The 12,595-nt window shown below is 40.2% G+C and overlaps 1 pseudogene across 1 annotated transcript; it reads right to left on the reverse strand.

Annotated features, from left to right (window-relative positions):
- Positions 1–4,567: 4,567 nt before the first annotated feature.
- On the reverse strand, positions 4,568–11,288 carry Zbed5l-ps1 (zinc finger BED-type containing 5 like, pseudogene 1; annotated as a pseudogene). Its single transcript, NR_175865.1, has 2 exons — positions 9,909–11,288; positions 4,568–8,130 (listed from the first exon to the last, which is right to left on the reverse strand). The product of NR_175865.1 is annotated as a zinc finger BED-type containing 5 like, pseudogene 1 (transcript).
- Between the last annotated feature and the right edge of the window lie 1,307 nt (positions 11,289–12,595).

Below are 12,595 nucleotides of genomic sequence, written 5' to 3' on the forward strand. Positions count from 1 at the left end.
AAATTACATTTTAGGGAATAAAACAATCTTAAGGAAGTAGGGACTTTTTCTAGAGAAATGCTGCCTTTGAAGCTCTTGAAATACAGGCTCATTTTTTTTAATTTATTTAATACTTAATAATAATTCTTTGGTTTCCGGGCAAACATCCCCCTCCCTCCTCCCCTTCCTTATGGGTGTTCCCCTCCCAACCCTCCCCCCTACAGGCTCATTTTTAATCCTGTTTAAGGAAGGCTTCATAAAGCTACTCTCATTAACTATATTTTACCTTTTAACAAGAAAATTCAATCTACTTTTCTATCATTAAAAATCTGGCTGGGTGGTAGTGGCACATGCCTTTTGCCAGGGTTGGGGTGTGGGGTGTGGGTATTGAGGCAGGTTTTTTTCTGTATAGCCCTGCTGTCCTGGAACTTGCTCTGTAGACTAGGCTGGACTTTAATCTCAGCACTTGGGAGACAGAGGCAGGCAGATCTCCAAGTCTGAGGCAACCTGGTAACAAGAGCTAGTTCCAGGACAGCCAGGGCTATAGAGAAACAGGTCTTTAAAAAAAGAAAGAAGAGCAGGAGGAGGAAGAGGAAGAACAGACCTTGACTACCACAGTGTTTATGTGCAGACGTAAATCAAGACTAAAACAGAACAATTCTAATTAAGAAATCTAAGCATTTACAGATAAGCAAATACAGATATTAAAATTAAGAAAGCCCTTTGGGGGTTGAACACATCAGAGTGGCACTGCTTTATAGATAGGCAGGTAGAGTAGCTGTCATTGTTGGTGCCTTGAAAATATCACTTAGACCCCAAGTAGCTATTTTATTAAGTAAAATTATATTTATTTTTCCTTTTAACATTTGTGTGTGTGTGTGTGTGTGTGTGTGTGTGTGTGTGTGTGTGTGTGTGTGTGTGTCTAAGATGTATTAGATAGTAGGTTTCCTCTGGCTGGAGAAAAAGGTTCCCATACTGTTCTCAAAAACGTTGTCTGTCATGATAAGCAAAGGGCTTATAAACAGTCAAGAAAGGGAGACAGAGGCAGCATTTGCTAACTTTGGGTTTTACAGAACAGTCAGCCAATTGTGAAGGACAAGAAGTGTTTAAACACAGAAGAAACTAATTTTCTCTTTGGGGATTCAGTTGTAACTAACAGATTAGAACAACTCAGAAGTGTAGTATGGAGTTAGTCTATTATCTAGCAGGAATCAGAACCACCTTTACATGCTAAAGTTCATTCTCCCCAGTTTTGTACTTCATAATAGAATAGGCCAGAAAAGTTTCAGAGCACTTGAGTTGGTGTCAAGTTGGGCAAGAGGTCTAATAGCAGGTAACAGGGTCCCAGTTAACAGGACTGGATTTAAATAGAAGAAAGTAGACTGCTAAAAATGTGGTTCAGGAAAAGATAGAGAAATAATGCATTTGAAGAGACATCCTGCAGAGAGATTTAATCAAGCCTAATCACATAAGAAGTCTTTTAGTTATCAGAATTCAGTACAAGACAGATGGAGAAATAGATTTGCTCATGCTTCTCAAACTGGGGCATGTTTAATACCAGGGCTTGTACCTAAAATGTACTGCATGTATAGGAAACTATGACACATTTCTGAATATTTAACTTTATATTGTAGAAATTTGTATTTTTTTACAGAAATATAAAGTTATAAAGTAGGTGATCCATTTTAGATGAATTCAGAAGAAAACAGATTTCAAAGAAATATTTGGATTTTAGGAGGGAATGTTGTACTGAATTTATAAAGTCACGTCTGCATTTCTTTGAAAAGTCTGACTGGCAATGACAGAGAAAAGTACCATTTTTGAGAAAGACTAAATTTTGCTACTCAGTGTGTAACCTCACTCAAGCCCAAGTCAGATAGCATTGTTATAAACATTAACCATAACATGTTTACTAAGGCAACTGATAAATAGGTATTTACTAATCTGACAAAGGCAGGAGAAGAGGAAAACCTAGACAGACGTGCTTCATTCTGCCTCAGATCAAAATACGTGTTCTATTGACTGTCTTTCATGAATTAGTAAGTCAAATTTATCTGGGATGCTGGATAAGGTAGAGGGCATATGCCATATACCTATTCTGGATTACAGTCTTTAAACACATTCCCACTAAATTTTCAAAATCACCCTGAAAAGCTAATTTTAAAAATCAATGAAGTGAAGTTTAAGAAGTTCAGAATGCCATAGTCAAACATCTAGTTAAGCAGTAAAATGGACATTAGAATCCAAGTCATTTTACCAAAGCAGGAAAATACATGCTTCAGTAAGTGAGATTAAATAACGACTATCTGTAGTAGCTCTTGAATACAAAATATCTAACAGAATTGGTTACCAAGGTTATATGACATACCATGGAAAAACTAGTCCAGAGACAGCAAATCAATAGGAATTTAAAAAAGTATTCCAAGCAGGCAAATGGATGGAACTAGAAAATGTCATCCTGAGTGATGTAACAAAGACCAAAAAGGACATGCACAGTATGTTCTAATAAGTGGATATTAGCTAAAAAAAAAAAAAAATACAGTCCACAGAACTCAGAAAGGTCAACAAGCTGAAGGGCCCAAGTGAGGACTTCTTAGTTCTACTTGGGAGGGAGAAGAAAGCAACCATAAGGGGGGGAGGAAGGGAGGGATAGGGGAATGAAAGGGGATGGGGATGGAGAGAGAGGGGAACATGATCTGGTATACTGAAGCCCTGAATGCCAGCAGAAAGAACTGAAACAGGTTGGGAGGACCCTTTAGAATGTACTAGAGAACTGGGAAGTGACAGATCCTCAGGACTCAAAGGGTGGGGGGGGACCCTAGATGAAAGGCCCTACAGTGAGGAGAGGGAACTTACTGACCCCACTTCCAGCAGAAAGACAGAGCATCAAGTGAGGGATGGGGTTGCTAATCCATAGCCAAAGCTCTGACCCATAATTCTTCCTATCTGAAATATACAGGGATGGAAATGGAGAGGAGCCTGAGGAAAAAAAGGTCCAGTGACAAGCTCAAAGTGGGATCCAGCTCAAGGGGTGGCCCCAAGACCTGACACCATTAATGAAGCTATGGGGCACTCATAAAAAGGGACCTACCATGACTGCTCTCCAAAAGACCCAACAAGCAGCTGAAAGAGTAGGATGTAGATCTGTGCACCCAACCAATGCACAGAAGCTGCTGACCCCTCTGGCTGAATTAGGGAAAAGCTGAAGGAAGCTGAGGAGGAAGGCAACCATGTAGGAGGACCAGCAGTCTCAATTAACCTGGACCCCTGAGATCTCTTAGGCACTGGATCACCAACCAGACAGCATACACCAACTAAATGAGGCCCCCAACACATATACAGCAGAGGACTCCCTGGTCTGGGTTCAGTCAGAGAAGATAACTGTAACCCTCAAGAGACTGGAGGCCCCAGGAAGTTTAGAGGTCTGGTGGGGTGGATGGGATGGAGACTGGGGGAGGGGTAGGTGGGGGGTGGAGTATGGGATGTAGACTTTCAGGGGATGGACGGGGAGGGGAATAAAATCTGGAGTGTAAAAATAAATAAATAAATAAGTATTCTAAGATAGTGCCAATTAATTGTATTATAAATTAAACAAATAAGCCAACCAAGTATTTTACACAAAAAATCTCATTAAGATAGGCCATAGTACAATGGAATTTTCAATAATCTAAAAATATTGAGAAAAATATCTAAAATATGCTTCATACTTCTGCTCCTTTCCTTCTGGAATTCAACCTTTATCAAAATGTTAGGACATTCCTCAATGACTTCTGTAGAAGGTTCATACTGAATTCTACCTGGCAGAATACCTAAGTCACAAGCAAAAAACAATGCAAAGTGTATCATGGTGTACACATCCCACCACACCAACCACTACAGTAGGAAATCTCTATTTCCATTTTTTGTGGTTCTCCTTTACCTATCATTCCCCTCCTTTTTACTGAACTTTAAGAAAGGCTTTTGTCAGATAATGAAAGTAGAGAGCTAGGTAAGGGCCTCTAAAAGTTCAGCCCAGTAACATCTGAAATCACCACACACACACACACACACACACACACACACACACACACACACACACACACACACTACACCAGAATAAAATAGGGCAAAAACCTAAAATATATAGAAAAAGCAATGTGACAAAAAGTTAAGTCATAGTATTGTAGTAGGAGTCACCAGAGACTACGTGGATGACAGGCTTTTGAGACCTGAAAACATGAAACTGATATTTTATGGAATGGAAAGATATTTCATAGAACTAGACATTTGGGGCTAGAAGGATGGCTCAGTAGTTAAGAGCACTGTCTGCTCTTCCAGAGGTCCTGAGTTCAATTCCCAGCAACCACATGGTTGAAAAATAAATAAATAAATAAATCTTAAAAAAAAAAAAAAAGAACTAGACATTTGTAGGCCAAGAATGGTTCGAAAAAAGGTAGGGAGCATATCCTAATGTGTTACACTAAGGAACCAGAATTTAGTTTTACAGACTGTCATTTCCTAGTTGTAATTTGTGGAATCCTCTGAAATTTACAATGTAAGAAATAATGGCATTAACATATTTGAATTTTTGACTCAGTTTCTTAAAATCTCAGTATTAGAGATGAATTCATCTTTTATTTTCACCTTACATTAACAATAGACATGCAAAGTCATTCAATTTTGATGAGAACAGTGTTTCCCCGTCTTTTGCCATATATTGGTTTAATATTAGGTATGATGTTGCTAAGGCAGATCCACATATGAGCCACAGCATTAAGTCTTTTCCTATATTTTGGTTTTGTGTCAGCATAACATGAAACCCTGTTTCACACAGGTGCATTGCTGTAAAAGGAAGAAGACGTGAACAGCACATCTTGCAATGTTGTATATTCTTGAATTAGGCTACTCCAAAAATCATTCAGTGTCAGTTCACTGAAATTTTCCTTCACTTGGGATTCAGATGTTAAATCAATCAGGCTCTCATGGTTCTGAGCTACTAATGAGGCTGGTTTAACAGTTACCATAAATGGATTTCTAACTCAAGTATTATTATCACTTGTCACAGAAAAATATTTTAAAAGAGTCGAGAAGAAAACCCTTTTTTTTTTTTTTCCCGGAGCTGGGGACCGAACCCAGGGCCTTGCGCTTGCTAGGCAAGCGCTCTACCACTGAGCCAAATCCTCAACCCCAAGAAGAAAACCCTTTAGATGCTGCCTGATAGCACTGCAGATATCTTTATCCACTGTAGAATTAATCTCGGTCAAAAATTCAGAGTGTAGGAAAACCAAGTTTTCTTCTTCTCTTACTGAAGATACTTTATCAAACACTGTAAACATTGGAACATTCTTTTCTGGCATTGATATATTAACATCATTCAATTTAGTAAAAATATCAGCAAGGTATGCAAGTCTTAGCAGCAAAGTTTGTTAAGAAATCAGATAGTCAAAAAGCAGAATCCACAAAAACCAACAGTTCAAGCCGAAGCTCAAAAAGCCTTATAAGAACTTTACCCGGAGAAAGCCACCTTATTTCTATACTCAGAAGAGCTATGTGCAGAGCACCCATTTCTTCACATAAGATTTCTAGTAACTGGGATTGATGTGATCGAGCTTTAATGAAATTGATACTGTGTACTGCTTGATTTAGCACATTTTTTACAGATAGGGGCATTATTTTAACTGCTAATGTGTGCCGATATAATAGGCAGTGACTACTGGTTCTTTCTGGAACTACATGTTTTAAGGTGACAGCCTCAGCAATTTTCCCATCCACTACCCTACAAGCATCACTGCAAACATCAACACATTTCTTCCATTCAATTTCATGTCTCTGCAGAAAATTGTTGATACAGTTGACTATTTCTTCACTAGTTCTGTTACTCTGTAAAGATTCATGTAAGAGTAGGTCCTCCTTGGTAGATTTATTAAACCTATAACCAATAAGCACAGCACAGCAAGTCCTGAACCATCAGCTGACTCATCTAGTTGCAGTGACGACCCATCACAAATTCTCAGTGTCCTAACAAGTTCTTCTGCAGTATCGCAGCTAGAGCTTGAGTCCGATGGCCATGGTGCTGTTCGAGAGTTGTGCTGCACCTACTACTGTACTGTTCATCAGACACCGCATCATGACATCTTTTGCACAAGGTTTAATAAGCAATTCTCCAACAGTCTGAACCTCTCCACTCAGGGCTATGTTGTAACTTACATTGTATGATGCTTCTGTAGCACTTTCCTTCTCTGGATTGACAATCTTAGGTGTTGGAGGTTTTCCATTTTCAGGTAAATCAAGATACTGCTTGAAAAAGATGATGTCTTTGTCCTATACACAGAGTGTTTAGTTTCTGATGTCTTCAAGCATACTAGAGGCTAAAGAGCTATTGGATACAATTTTCTTACAGAGTACACACTAAGCATGAGGTGCATTTCAATTTCCAAAGTAAATAAATGCATGCAAAGGACAAATAATTTTTCATATTTTCTTTCTTTTTTTTTTTTTTAACAAAATGTTGCTATTTTATTGGAAGTGACAACATTTGACCCTGGAAAGCTCATTTTCTGATTTTCCAGAAACTGAAGATTACAGTGGTTCGTCCTTAGTTTGTATTTTTTTTTCTTTCTTTCTTTTTTTTTTTTTCGGAGCTGGGGACCGAACCCAGGGCCTTGCGCTTGCTAGGCAAGCGCTCTACCACTGAGCTAAATCCCCAACCCCGTCTTTAGTTTGTATTATACCAACCTTTTGGCATTCTGATTAAGATACAAGTTGGTAACAAACCAGTCTACTTCTTATTTAAGATTTCCTTGTTTCAGCCAAAGATCCAAGGGTAATGAGTTTGTGGTATAAAACATGGTTAGTTTTAACACGGAGTATCACAAATGTTTTGAAATAATAAGACAAGAAACAAAGATGAGTGAGGATGGACGGCAGCACATAAGTTAATTTGTTAATACTACCTATGCATCTGGCTCATGAAGATGGACCATCACTTCTGTTACCAGGTGACCTCTCATACAACTTCCTAGTGCTCCCTGATATAGCACATCTTTCTTAAAGGTAGATTGTCACATAAAAATAAAAATTATAGAAATGTGTTTAGTAGTCTTAAAATTACATTCAAATCATATTAAAACTATAAAGAAAAACTATTATTGGTAGTGTCATTTTTTTTCTCAAAACATGCAGAGAATATTAACATTCTAAAAGAATCTGGAAACTAGTAGGGTAAGAAATAATAATGAGTTTGTGTGTACATTTTAAAGGAAGGGTTCTTTAGAAACATCTTCCATGGCAAGGGTTAATAAATATTTAAGACCATACAGTAAAAATGCTTGCTTTGTTGGTCACACAGGCTCTGTTGAAACTATTCAACTCTGTAGTTAGAGCATAACAACAGATCAAAGAATGGGTGGGTGTTCCAATAAAACTTTTATGTACCAAAACAGACTTCGTGGGCTATAATTTACCAACCTTATCTCACAATGTATAATATTTTAAAGTTTCTTTTATCTTTCTGATAACTATTGCCACTAGATGTACTCAATGTTGATAATATTATATATCAGAAGTCTCCCTTCAGAGCTTCAACAATTCTAATAAGCTGTATTAAAAATACATGCTGCTCCAAGACAGAGAGCTCTACTGTATTCTAAGCATTATGTGTTAACAATAAAAAGTAAACTGCAGACCAAAAAGTAGACACTATTTCTCCAGACTTAAAAGTACATATAATATATACTTACATTATCTGAGTTGAGATTTATTTCAAGTAATGCACATTGTTACTAGTTACTCTGCCTATTATTGTGCCAAGATCAGAATCTTAAGAAAATATAAACTCACTTTAATAGATTTTTCTCTCATGTAATAAAAGAAAACTCAAGGATAATGCAAACTTCAGACCAATAATGAATACTGTTTCCTAAGGTTTGAATTTGTAAAGGTATAGAGATTGCTCCTGTTGGTTCAAATGTCATGTGGTTAAGGATTAAGCTCTATCCTATCCTTTTAGATCTTCAATCAAAATGACTCTCCTGTTAACAGCTAGTAGGTAAGATACCTGAAACAATGAACACTTCTTTCTGTAATCACTCTCTCCAACGTGATAGCTTGAAATGCAGACTCTTCAAAAGAATAAAATTAAGGAATAGGGTGGGAATGGGAGTAACCAGAAGCCTAGAATAAAAAAAGTTAAAATCAGACACTGCAACAAGCAGAACTATAAACTTCTACTATGACAATTTACTATATTTTAAGTACAGTCAACACAAATTCTTCACTGCAGTGCAGCTCTTGAGATGTAAACAGAGAATGCCTAGTATGTAGTAAACATGCAAATATTTTCTACTCCACTTATTGTTCTGATAATTTCCCTGCTTTGAAATTCTTTTTTACCCACTGACATCAAAGAAACATTGTTGGGGGTGGACAAAAACCAACTGAGCTGCTGCTGCTTCTGCTTCTTCGTCTTCGTCGTTGTCTTCTTCTTCTTCTTCTTCTTCTTCTTCTTCTTCTTCTTCTTCTTCTTCTTCTTCTTCTTCTTCTTCTTCTTCTTCTTCTTCCTCTCCTCCTCCTCTTCCACCTCCTCTTCTTCCTCTTCTTCCTCTTCCTCCTCTTCTTCCTCCTCTTCTCCCTCCTCCTCCTCCTCTTCTTCCTCCTCTTCTTCCTCCTCCTCTTCCTCCTCTTCTTCCTCCTCCTTCTCCTCTTCTTCCTCCTCCTCCTTCTTCTTCAGTACAACCCTATTTCAATACCTCTAAAACTAAAAACTCAATCTAAAGTGAAATTACATATGCAAGTGTTACGTGATATATGCTGTTAGTATAACCAGTCTGTCCCCATCTAACAATTAATCCTTACGGAGAACTCTCTTATTTTCTGTGACCTGTTAGTATCTGTGCTCAATTCCTCATATTGGTAATTCATTTAATTGTCAAGAACCTGAGATTATCAATGACTGCATTTTAGAGAAAGACACAGAGAAGTCATCACCTGCTAGGTTAACACATTTTGTTAATGAAGAATAAAGAACAGAGCTCCCAAAAGTTAGACTGTGCAGCCCAAGTGTAAGGACATTACTCGTGAGTTTTCTACTTCATCCAGCACAAAAGCATCTGGTACTAGAGGTTGGTGTGTGTATGTAGAAACAGATTGCGAGTGTGTTGTAACAGCCAAAGGCAGCAATCTTAAAGTAGGCAGCAGTTAGAAAACCTATTCCTTGGTAGTGAACTCTCCTTCTAGCCTCGAGTTGAATTTAGCAAAACAGAACTTCATGGAGCCGCTGGTTCATCTTAAGATTTCCCCACCTTGTTGTTAAGTGGGCACACACACACACACACACACACACACACACACACAAAGTAGATGTCTTAAAAGGGCATCTTATTCCTTTCTCTTCAGAGGTATAACCCACCAGCTCTTGAGGACAAAGAATCTGTTCTCCTAAATTTCCAGTTTACTCCCTGAAAGGGAACACTAGGGTCTCTCTCCCCTTTGGGGTCCTTTGCTGCCAGACAGTCCAAGGTGTGAACAATACCCTTACAGATGGGAGCGCAGGCCAAATCATTAAGGTTAGGAAGCAGGAGGGGCCGGGGAGCTCGACTGGGGCCTTTAAGTATCTCAACGCAGTCACTTCGCCCAGAGCCAGTGACAGCTAACCCTCAGGGATAGGTGTGCACTGCTCGCGAAGCACCACGCCCCCGGAGGCTCGCTTCCTGTCGTAGCCTACCATTGCCTCAGGATTCCTCTCGCTCGGGATGTCGCCGGTGCTGTCGACAATGAAGTCGTGTCAACACCCGACACCTTTCTACTCCATCTCCATCGGCCTACCGTCTCGGCCGCGGCTGGGCTGCAGAGCAGAGTCGCGGTCCCCAGCCGAGCACGAGACCGCCATTTTAGACAGCTCAAGGCAGCGGCCATTTCGGAGCGGCCCACTCGCCAGCGACTCAGCTCCTCACCTTCAGCGAGGATCTATGGGGCCAGTCGTCGCAGACTGGAGACAGGAGGGAGAGATGAAAAACAAAACAGAGGGGAGGAAGATACGGGACGGGGTGATGCTGTCAACTCGGGAAGGGGGGGACCACCTAAGCCACCTCAAAGGGCTCGACTCTCGCAAGGAGCGGCCTAGGGTCTGAAGGTACACTTAGGGCTCCACTGCGGCCAGACGCTACGGTCTGCGGGAGCGACTTCGCTGTTGTCCAATCAGCGACAGAGTTTATCCCTACCACCAATCCGCGCTGAGTAGTGAGGCGGGACTAAGGGCCAGGTTTGGTTGAAGCGCGGTGTGGCCTGTGAGCGGCTGAGCCGGCTCCGGAATAGCGGGCTGGCGGGTGAAGCGATTGTTCTCTGAGTTCTCCGGTCAGTCGTGGGCCTGGCGCTGGTTTAGAGAGCGGATTCCGGGGCTCCTCCAATTCCACGTGGCTGATGCTGTCAGACAGATGGAGGCCGAGTCGGCATTTCCCTCAGCTCTGGCGTCCTGCAAGAGCTGCCGTGACAGCTGTGGATCCGGAGCTCGCGAGCCTAGGCTGATGGGTCTTAGCGACTTTAATTCTCCCAGGCTCTACCCCGTGGCTCTTGTCACTCAGTGCTTGAAAGCGGGGAGAAAAAATTCACCTTCCTCAGCGTGCGTAATCCTTGACCCGCCAGGGGTTTAGGTTCTGCCAAGGTCAAGCCTAATGTAGTTAGGTCTCCCAGGAGGCCCAGCAGGACGAAAGGGAAAGTCCTTAGAACTGTCTTTTTCTGAGGTTTAACTCCGAGTTACCAACTCATCTCAGTTGGGTAGGCTGGCAACATTTGAGTGTTTTAAGCCAAACATCTCCGTTCTCCCTCTTTTCCAAAAGGACAGGCAGGCCAAGCTTGAAATCCTCTGTGTGGGGATTAAAAGCATGTGCCACCAGCGAAGCCTAACCCTTGATATCAGAACTGATGGCAGTTGTTTAGCTTAAGGATAATTTTGAAATAAAATTTCATTATTAGTATATATTTATGTATGTTCCCAATGTAAACTTAACATACCTGGTTTGTGTCTTTGTAAATTGGAAAAACAAAACAAAACAAAAAGACAATGGGAAGAATAATTAATTAAGCATATTAGTGTTTAATTAAAAACTAGGATTTAACTTAGGCCCTATACGCTGAAGAGTCTATAGTGTTCTTGAAATATACAGATTTTTTTCTGTAACAGCTGTGTCAAATTATAATTATTATATATTTATATATAAAAACATATTTACATATAATTATATTATAATATATGTTCAGAGAAAAATGCATGCAATGTAAGACTCAGCAAATAATGATAATAGCACTGTTTATTGAATATACTGTAGGAGCCAGGGGCTGTTTTGTGTACTTTTATTTTGATTTTTGAGACAGGGTTTCTTCGTGTAGCCTTGGCTGTCCTAGAACTCGCTCTCTAGACTAGTCTGGCCTTGAATTCATAGAGATCCACCTGCCTCTGTCTTCCAAGTGCTGGAATTAAAGATATGCACCATCATCACCTGGCTGTTTTGTGTACTTTTAATGTATAAACTCATTTACTCACCAACAGTCTAAGATTAGATCTTATTTACAGGAGAGGACATAGAGCATAGAAACGTAAATTTTGCAAAGATGACCAAATGATAGTCTATGTTAGGTTCATTTCTAGTTGTCTGAACCACAAATTGTGTATTTGCTTGTGAGCATGTATGAATGCACGCAAAGTTTATTTATATTAGACTTGTAAGATTACAATAATATATCAATTAAGAAGGTGGGGCCTCACTTTTAAGAAGGAACTGAAAGCTGGGTGTGTTGGCACACATTGTAATCCCAGCACTGGGAGGGTTAAGAAGAGAAGATTACCACATAGACTGAGAAGTGTCAGACCAACCTGGGTTACAAAGCAAAACATTGTCTCCAAAAAATGGAGGGAGAGGTAGGAAGAGAATTCAGTAAAGTGCTTACAAGAAAGAGTCAGCATGAAGCCCTGAGTTTGGTCTCCAGCACCAATGTAAAAAGGAAGGTATGGTGACACATTTGTAATCTCCAGGTTACAAATCTCCAGATCTCAGTGTCTCAAGAAACAAAGCAGGAGGGCTGGAGAGATGGTTCAGATATCAAGAACACTTGTTCCTGCAGAGGACCTAGGGTTGATTGCTAGCACCCATATTGTGGCTCAGTTCCAAGTGATCCAAGAGGCACACATGTGGTGTGCATAACATGCATGCAGACAGAACACTCATATACAACAGAAAACAGCAAATCAAAATTCCAGAAAAGAAACAAGCTGGCTCCTGAAGAACAATTCCTGAGTTTAATCTCTCACATGTAAACACACACACACACACACACACACACACACACACACACACACACACACCAAACAAAACAAAAATCTGTAATCTGGGGCTCAACAGATTACAAGAACTCAGTTCCTTGGGAAGTCTGAGGTGGCAATTCTGTTGACATTGGTTGTGGCTAGATTTCACTACAATTAAATTCTCTAGGAAAAATAATGAGCCACGAAGCTCTGAATCTAGTAATGTGAGTCACTGTCCTACTCTGGGGTTTACAGTCCACCCTGTCTTCCTCAGCTGGTAGATGCCCTGGAAAGGCATGCTTGCCAGCAGACAGACCCTAAAAGAGTTGAAAGCTAGAGATC

This window comes from Rattus norvegicus, chromosome 1 (genome assembly GCF_036323735.1).
Source record: "Rattus norvegicus strain BN/NHsdMcwi chromosome 1, GRCr8, whole genome shotgun sequence".
Lineage (NCBI taxonomy): Eukaryota > Metazoa > Chordata > Mammalia > Rodentia > Muridae > Rattus > Rattus norvegicus.